Source organism: Bactrocera neohumeralis, chromosome 4, assembly GCF_024586455.1.
Source record: "Bactrocera neohumeralis isolate Rockhampton chromosome 4, APGP_CSIRO_Bneo_wtdbg2-racon-allhic-juicebox.fasta_v2, whole genome shotgun sequence".
NCBI classification, from domain to species: domain Eukaryota; kingdom Metazoa; phylum Arthropoda; class Insecta; order Diptera; family Tephritidae; genus Bactrocera; species Bactrocera neohumeralis.
The window spans coordinates 20957338-20964912 of record NC_065921.1 but is presented as its reverse complement, the minus strand read 5'-3'; the positions used below and the strand labels follow the sequence as shown (position 1 = coordinate 20964912).

Genomic DNA, 7575 nt, shown 5'->3' with positions numbered 1-7575 from the left:
AATAATTATGGTATATAAACAACTACTTAGGGATTCTACAAATTTCACAATTATAATGATGGCTATGATTGACCAAATGGTTGCAATTTTTTAGTGAGAACGATAACGAACCAATAACTGGCATAATCATGCGATAAAGTGGTATATACCCATACCCATCATATAATTATAAAATTATTAACTAAATAATTTTTAATAAATATCTGTATATCGAATGAACAACTGGCATAAAAAATATAAACTGGTATAAGTCGCATATGTGATTATAATAAACAATGAGAAATAAATATGTAAAGATATCACTACGAAGTGCCAAATCTAACGAGCAGCTGGCATAACACTAATAAACTGGTATAAATCACATATGTGAAAAAAACAGATGCATAATTAACACCTAAATATTGATGTTAACTAAATTGTTAGAACTATAATTTCCCGTTACCTTTGATTTGCAAAAATTTATGAAATGCCTATGACTGGGTAATTTAAAACTTTAAAATGACGCATACTATAGAATAAAAATGAACTGGTATAAATATAATAGAGATTAACTGTAATAATCATAATGAACTGGTATAAATATAATAGACCGATCAGTTAACTAAATTGTTAGAACTATAATTTCCCGTTATGTCGCTTATTTCAGCGACAGATTTGCAAATCATTAATACTACTTTAATGAAATATTCTCTAGGTTTCTTTTATAAAATTTAACTGGAAATCTGTATTATTGTTTTCATGTATAATTTTGGACAACTTTTGATAGATTTGGGCAAGAAAATCGAGCTGAAACACGAGCAGAAAATTGAACGTCAAAGTCGAAGACCTTGTAGTTCAGTATACAACGAATATACATACATACAACGATGAGTATAACCAGAATATAAAAAATATTTTAAGTTAAGCATTCGTTATTTTTTTCAGTAAAATTCTACAAAAATATTTTTTCAATGACTGCAAAAAAAAAAATTCAAAAAGTATTAAATTATAATTTTTTTTTTTAATTAAAAAAAAAATGTAAATTGCTCTAGCTATTTTTTAATAATAAATAAGTAAATATAATTAAAATGCTGACCAAGTACTCACAAAATCTTTTGACACAGTAAATTTGCTGAAATTCAGTTCTCTTCCGTATTCAAAATATATGTGGCATTTTAGTGCGCGAACTTGAATGATAAATCATCCATCTGCAAAAAAGAAAAATATATAAATAAGTAACGGAGCATTAAATATATATTAAAATATGAAAGAAAAAAGTATTGCATAACATTATAAGAAGGATTATAGTTAAGAAAAAAACTTATAATTTTTAATTCTAAATAATGTGTAAAAAATATTTTATTATGTATGGATGTATATTTTTTAATTAATATGCTCAATATTATAAAAAAATATGTAATTATTAATTTTAAATAAATAAAAAATATTATAAAATTGATTAACACAAAATTGCTAAGAAATTTCGATAGCATTTTTTTAAATAAAAAAAAAATATTTTTAAAAAATTAATACAACTTCATAAAAGTAATCAACAGTCAATTCACTTTAAAAAATATTTTATTTCGGCATTCAATATTGTATGAAAAAAATTTGCACCCCCTAAGCACGAACCCTTCAACAGTAATAATATGCGTTTTGAATTTCATTGCATATGCACAGGGGCAATAAAAGGTTTCACATTGCAAAAGCTCGCAGGAATTTATGCAAACGAAGTGTAAGAAATATGATAATGATAGCAATGCAGACATGACCATAGTAGGGAATGCTAAAGATGCCAGCCAGCGAAACAACAACAAAAAAGTGAACGATTGCCCACTCATACAATGACACCACAGCAGGGCGGATACAATGGCGCCACAGCGGAGCGGATGGCAGAAAAAATTTGTATTTTTTTAATATAAACATACATACATACTTCAAGTGCATGCCGATATTTGCTGAACGCATCTATATAATTATATAAAAATCCAAACTGTAACGCCCACGCTTGCACTTCAATTGCATAGCAAAGAAAATATTTCCACATACATATATATATATATGTATGTGTGTGTACGTGTAATATGAGCGCTCAACAGGCGACTAGTCTTTGGCTGCTGCAATATTAAGGCAACTCAATTTTGTGATTTCTTCTCTTTATTAGCTCTGGGCGCAAGCATGGAAATACAAATTATTTCGTGGCAATACGAGATAGCAGTTTTCTGGATAGATTTCATGGTCGTTCTTTTCTGGCATATCTTATTAATTGTTCTTTATGATTGTGCATTATTGAAATGTATTTGTTCACTACTTTTGTGTACATAGTGCAGCGTTCTAAAACAACTTTGGCGGCAATGTGAAGCATATCTTATTAATTGTTCTTTATTCTGAAATGTTTGTGCTGCCATTATTGAAATGTATTTGTTCAAGTGATTACGTAATGCTTTTGTGTTTTGAGATTTCTTTATATGTATATGTATGCATATTTTCTTCATGCTCATTATTCGTTTATTTGCTTTTTATTTTTATTTCTTCTTACAGTTGCAAAGAAATTTGAATTGTAGAATATATTCGAGAGTGGTGGGTAGGTAATGTACATACATACTTTTATATGTACATATTAGGGTGGCTCAAAATAAACCAATGTCTTTTTCGCCAAGTATGAGCTCTTCTTTGTAACGGGAAGGCCCCCGAATTACAGTTTTCTATTTTGTCTTATTATCAGATAGAAAAATTCAAATCTCGCTTCCAACTACTTGAAAAAATATCTCCGTATGGAATATATGTATAATATTTATAGAACAATATCGACAAGTTCAAGGAATATGTAGTAGAATTATATGTTGTAAAATAATTGTGTTTTCGGCAGTCTAAGGAAATATTCGACAAAAATATTTAATTATATAATATGAAAAAAAATCGAAAAAGTCATAACTTCAGGAATCCTGAATCTATAATTCGTAAAGCTATGTTGTCAAATAAAAAGTTTTCCATACAAGGACTGAATTTAGATCGATGAGTTTGTATGACAGTATATATGTCTTAAGAAATAAAGTGTTGTAATTTGGAACAGTTAAGTCTATAACTAACATTTTTCATCCGCTTAAGAGAGAATATAATTTCAAAAATACTGTCAAGATCGTCTAACATGGTTTTCGGAAAGTATCGATTTAGGACCGCTTCACAAATAGAGTCTTTAAGACAAAATATTAGATTAAACAACCTACAATGTTGAACTTTAGATCATATTTTTCCAAGTGTCATGTTCTATTGACATCTAACAGGGCAAAGATTCGAAACAAACTAGATTGCGAGTTCATGGTGTCGAGTTCATTTTAGACATCAAAATTTAATTCAATGAAATAACAGTAAATAGTGAATAATATTATTTTGAGCACAGTTGTTTTTATACACTTCTTTGTATATCTAAGTCAGGTAAGATGCTTCTGATACTTCTTGGATGAAGTAATAAATCAGTCAAGGATTATCCTATTTTAAATACAACTTTTGCACTAACTGAAACCCCTCGACCTTCTCAAGCGGCATCGTTTCGCTCTATGGGCTTTTGAAAAGTTCCAAGCAGATCCGACATTTTCGAGCCAAATTTTGATCAGCGATGAGGCCCATTTTTGACTCAATGGGTATATAAACAAGCAAAACGGCCGCATTTGGGACGGAGAGTAACATGAAGAGATTCAAGAGCTGCCATTTCATACAGAAAAAACCAGGCTTTGGTGTGGTTTGTCGGTTGGTGGAATTATTGTTCTATATTACTTCAAAATTGAAGCCGGTGAGAACGTAACCGTCAACGGCAACCGTTTCTGTGAAGTTTCTGCGTTTTTCTTTAAAAATGTAGGGAAAAAAATGGTTCACCCTTTATGATTAAACATTACGATTTGTAATTCAACTAAAGAGAAATTCATTAGACTTCAGAACGATTTTCTTCTGAGGTATTTTAATAGATCAGTGGTTTTGATGTATGTACATATAAACCAAATAAAAGCTAATTTTTTGAACTAATATGAGACTGTATATTTCTGATCGGAACTGCAACTTCTTTCATTTTTTAATTAATAATATTTTAATTTCAAATACTTTATACCAACAAAATCACTAGTATCTGAAATAGTCTAGTTAACAGACATACAATTGTGAAATAAACCAATATCACTCTAAAGCACCCTCCCTCTACTGCAATTTAGCTACATACGTATACAGCGAGGCTCTTTATAATCTTGAGTTCATTCATTGCAGATATCTTTAGTTGTATACACCTCTACCTCAACTGTACCTACTTTGAAAATATGCGAAAAACAATTGAACTGCGCAGACGTGCCTTGCTGTGAATTCAAGTGCTTACGTATGCGCTGCTGCGATACACATTTATATATATAGTATATGTATGTGTGTGAAAATGTATTTCACTGATTTAATTTGAACCATATTATTCCCGTTTTCTTTTGTATATTGCAGTTGTCTACGCTCGTTCATGCGCATGCGTGATGCAGATTAGCATCGAATTCGAACAAAGAACTCAACAATCGCTTAGAATTTAATGCAAACGCTTGTGAATGCATATTCGTATTGAAGAAGTAGATATGAAAACGATTCGAAAAAAAGAAAAAAAAAGTTATACCGAAAAAAATTGCGATTTGAGGTAATTTGTATAGATACATATGTAGAGAGATCTACTCAAATTTATGCTAAATATGAGTGTACAGTGTTTGGAGATGATTTATTTCGAATGCACAGGAACTCAGAAATTTAAAACATTACCCTGTACCTCTTTCCATAAATTTAATATATTTTTTTGAGTAAAATTTTAAATTGTAAAACTCAACTCAACTTCTAATAGATAATAAATTTCTTTTTCACTTCGAAGACTAAGAAAATTTAATTTCCTCCAAAGCACCAAAAAATAGAAGAACTATGATATGAATATGATATATGTATGTATAATATGTATAAGAAAGTGATTCTAAATTTTGTCGCAATAAATCACGAATTTACGCCGAAAGTGTATCTTTGCGGCATAAAATGCCGTTGTGTACATACGAACATACTTATGAGCACGCATTGTCGCATATCCCAAAAGTCGATATGCAGATCTAGTCTATGCCCAGTGAGCAAAAAATATCGAGACACCGATAGCTTGATATTTTGGGCAAAAAATAGTTCAACCTATTTGGAAATTCAAATAATAATTTTTATTTTCACGCAAGATCAAAGTTGAAGCGGAAAGGTCTATGTAACCGAATCCATAAATATATTTTTTTTTGTGTGATTTAAAATAAGTGGTTGAAAAGAACATTTGTTTAATTTCATCTATTTTCGTATCAAGTATTAATAAGAAATGTTGGTAGTGCTACTCAGAATATAATGGTAGACTGTTTTTACATTGAACTCTTCGATCAATATCTTCCACAAAAAATTTAGTGAGTCGAATGCATTCTAAGGGAATAAGAGGAAGACGTATATAACTTATTAAAAGTAGTATAACCGATTAAAACAGTTATGTCGGTTTATGGCTTTTATACCAGTTGTACGTCCGATTCGCTCTTCTCTAAATAGTAAGCGTATACCTCGTAGAAATGAAGTTATCCTTTCATATGCCAGCTGTTTTTGATTATACCAGTTTATATGATTTATACCAGTTGTATGTTCGATTCGCTATGCTCGAAATAGTAAGCGTGTACCTCCTTAAAATTATATAACGGCACGTTATTCTTGCTTTTTTAATTATACCAATTTATACGATTTATACCAGTTGTATGTTTGATTTGCTATGTTCGAAATAGTAAGCGTATACCTTTTTAAAGTGATGTAAATACTTGCTATGCTAACTGTTTTTGATTATAGAGCTTTATACCAGATTTTTTGTTCGATTTAGCACTCTCAAAAACTTGGTAAATAGAATTAAATAAATTAAAGCTTAGCATCTCACTCTTTTACTCTTATACACATTTGTGGGTGCTCATATAAATTATGGGAACTCAGCACTAGATGTCGCACATACGTTTTTCATGTAACCACAGCTTTCATATGAGTACAATTTTAATATTTTTCTTCGTTTCTTTTTTCAATAAAAAACGAGCCACAAACGTAAAAAAATCAACAACTTATCTGCAGCACTGACCCATTTCACATGCACATATGTATGTATGTATAACTGTTAGCTGTTAGTATGGACGTGGTAATGCCATTAGCCATACGCCTGTATCGAGTGTAATATATAACTATACAGTTATGTAAATTTGTGCTGTTGCTATATTGATACTTTGCTGAATATTTTGCGCCAATTTTGTCGCCATTTCCTTGGCAGCGACTTTGTGATGCAAATTTTTTCACAGACTTTGCACTACTAGGGTCATAATTCTTTTATGCCGCGGACACATGTTTTTAATCTGACTTGTGATGCGATATTTATATATATTTATGTACAGATGCACACTCGAAACTCGCTGCCAAGCAAATATATCTACATATATTTACATTAAGGTGAGCCAAAAACTAAACTAACCAAATCAAGGGTTAAAATGAATCACTGCGTATACGGAGAATAAAATCTCCGAAAGAAAAAATGTTTAGCTTAATGTTAAAGGGTGTCATGTAAGCATTGAAAGAATACCATATAAAGACTTAAATAAATCTGGTTTCATTTAAAATATCATTGAACCGTTTATTAATTCCATATATTAGTTTTTGGCTCATCCTAATGCACACTTAGGCATTACAATTGCCTCATAACTAACGGAGCACGCTACTGAAGCCAGATAGTCTCAAAATATATGGCGCAAACTGCATTTTCCCATGGAAATTTTTCACTGCCGCTCCAAACTATGGGGAATATAAATAGTTTTGAACACATGTGTTAGTCTTTTCCACTTTAGCTGGGCTTTAAGGGTCAGCCGGAAGTGAACTCTAAAACAAATACAATAACTACACATCTGCACAATTGCACACATGAACAAAGTGGTCACATGAAAACAACAGCCAGCGCAAAAAGCAAAGGTATAAAGGATAAAAAAGCTGAACTAAAGAAAAAGTGATAGCTAACAAACTCACTAACTCGTTGCTTATAAATTCTTCCGGTGGCGGAAGTGAAAGATTGCTCCCTCTGCGAGCGAATGGATTTGCGAAGAAAGAGGGAAATGCTAAAAAACCAAAAAAAAAAATACTAAAATAATATCGCAAAAGTATTGTCCAGGCGAAAAGCAGCAAACGAAACATGCATAGAATAAACAACAAAGCGCCGGGCAGAACGCCAAGCGTGTAGAGATTTTGAAACTACTAAACTCCGGCATGCTGCTATGCTTGTAGCGCTGCCAATGATTGGTGTGAGACATTCCTCTCGTTGTTGTTGGTATTTTTTTTCTTTTATTTTTTTGTTTACATGAGCGGAGGTTAAGTGAATTTCCGTCATAATCTTTTTGGGGTTTCCGGCATTTCGAGTAGCATAGATATGCTCATATGAACATAGTCGCTGCCTTACCTTTAGACCATCAAACATTTATGTTAAGTATAACAGCTGAAAACGGTACGGGACTTAGGAGCAACTAAGTATATTAAAGTAAGTTTAAGTCTGTTGCTCTATTA

The 7575-nt window shown here is 31.3% G+C and overlaps 1 long non-coding RNA gene across 2 annotated transcripts in view; it reads right to left on the bottom strand.

Moving 5' to 3' along the window:
• Positions 1–1089: 1089 nt before the first annotated feature.
• Positions 1090–7575, bottom strand: part of LOC126756112 (uncharacterized) — a 156730-nt gene continuing 150244 nt past the window's right edge. For both annotated transcript variants that reach the window (XR_007666546.1, XR_007666545.1), the window contains one exon: positions 1090–1187. This is a non-coding gene — a long non-coding RNA (uncharacterized LOC126756112). The remainder of the gene's footprint in view (positions 1188–7575) is intronic.